The 2,173-nt window shown below is 43.0% G+C and overlaps 1 pseudogene; it reads right to left on the reverse strand.

The window, feature by feature from the left end:
• LOC109485839 lies at positions 1-1,868 on the reverse strand (annotated as a pseudogene).
• Positions 1,869-2,173: the final 305 nt, after the last annotated feature.

A 2,173-nucleotide genomic window follows, 5' to 3' on the forward strand; every position in this document is an offset into this window, starting at 1 on the left:
CTAGGGCATCCCGCCCAGGGTATATAGGGACAACATGGCATCCACAACCCCTGTGCTGATTGTGAGGTCCTGCTGTCTTTGCTGGTTGGCATCGGGGAGGGCAACTGGCTTGTTCTTGCGCGCCTTGTGGGTTGCCCTCACCCTGCAGCATTTTTCAGTCACAACTCTGTATACTAGGATCTTGGCATCTTTATACTGCCTGTTGGTCTCCGCTGTAAACAGAAATGATATGTCTTAATTTTAGCATAACTATATACATTTAAAACCATCAAATTACTACACTGATTTTGCAGTATTTAAGTTAATTTCTGAGATAATGGATGACATGTTTTGTATTCATATGTAAAGCTTTGAGTGTATGTAGGTGTCAAATCCTTTTTCTGGATCTGTTAAAACCTAGCAGAAGTACATTTTGCTTTATCTGCAGTTTCACCCGACAAGACCTCGCAGAAATCATTGTGTAGACTTTCCATAAGTCAATGCCAATTAAGTTTTTAAGCCAGATGAAGAAATTATTTGCAGCTACTATTGTGTACTTCCATGGTATTTGAAAAGCTAATTATTTTCCTGTAATGTGGGGACATTCAGGAAAATATATAAGAAGGTTACACACAGAACAAATGTTCTATTACAAATGAAATCATGTACAAGATATTCTTACGCAGAATGGCACCGAGGATGGTGGGGTTCAGTGATTCATGGGTACCACCTCCAGTATAGTTTCCTCTGAACAGTTCTTCATCCCCGTGAAGTAAATCCCCGTGAATTGTTTGAAGAACTGTTCGGGGATGCTGGCCTTATTATACTCCTGGTCCAGAATGTGGGGATAGGTTACTACCCCGTGTTCTGGCCCTCCCAGCTGTACTGGAGGCTGTCCAGCCTGGTGTGTAAAACATCAATTACATAATTATAACCACGGCGTCAGTAAATTAATGAAGTGTCATCCACAGCCATTGAGTATAATAGGAATTCCTGAAAGGAAAGTGACAAATCTATCTTTATTTGAAATGTGTATCTTCCTTTTATCCAAACAATATCGTTGCGGACTGTCTCATACTTCTTAGAAGTGAAGTAGTAGAACACTACCAGTTGCATCCAGGTATGCGGTGTCATCTCAGGTCCATTTTTTGATTTTCTTCTGTCCAGAGCATAACTGTCGGTGGCGCGAGCATAACCCTTTGTAGGGCGCCAGGACCTTTTGATTGTAGCCTTCTGATTGTCACAAAGGTCTAGGGGAGGGTGTGATTCCTGCCGCACCTTTTCTACCCTCAGATTTATTATTTTTTTAGGGTTGCAGTGGGCACAGCATCCCTGCACCCAGAATCATGCTCCTGCTGGCCTAGTCTCCCCAGCTGTACCCGCCATTGTATCTAGTTAGCATGCCAGCCTCGCCTCCAACCACTTGGTCTGTGTGGTTCTTTGCAGGCTCCTGTATGGTTGACTTGCCCAGCCACTTGACCAGATTTTTGTATGGTTCCCATGTGTTAAACTGGTGGGTAGCTCCGCCACTTAACCTGGCAGTGTATTTGGCCCTTCATTCTCTTTTTGCCAACCAGGCTTTCCACCACATCCAGCTCTTCCCTTGGCTCCACATCACTGTTGTTGATCTTTTCTAGGAGCTCCATAGCTGTAAACAGATACACAAAGATAAAATAAGTATCGGTATTATAAGGGAAGTTTTCATTAAATGTGTATGTGATGACATATTGCCAAGTGACTATGTTGCTTTAATTAATGTTTCTAGAAAGTTGCCAGGCCTTGAGTCTTAATACCAGTATACACGAAAAAGGTGCAAGACAACAGCAGAATATAACTGATATAACTGTTCCTTTACCTGGAAACTCTGTCTTCAGTGCATTGATTTCCATGTTAGATTTATCCACCATGAAGTGGCTTGGCATCCAGTCAGGATTCCACACCTTGAAGACGTTCAATGACTCCTGAATGTCTTCTCCTTCTGCACAATAAAGCAGCCGACCACGACGTAGCAGACATCCGTACGGACACACAGGAAGAAGAGGGGGACTGAATACCGGCATGTCCGATAGGTCGCATCCAGCAGACATATTTGTTGGCCATACATGTGTAGAAGCTAAAAGCAACCCTGATGCCTGCCCGGTGTCAATTACAACCTGTGCATGTCAGTTTTAAAACTAAATTTATCTTAATCATC

This window comes from Branchiostoma belcheri, unplaced genomic scaffold (genome assembly GCF_001625305.1).
Source record: "Branchiostoma belcheri isolate BF01 breed outbred unplaced genomic scaffold, Haploidv18h27 scaffold783, whole genome shotgun sequence".
Taxonomy (NCBI): Eukaryota; Metazoa; Chordata; class Leptocardii; order Amphioxiformes; family Branchiostomatidae; genus Branchiostoma; species Branchiostoma belcheri.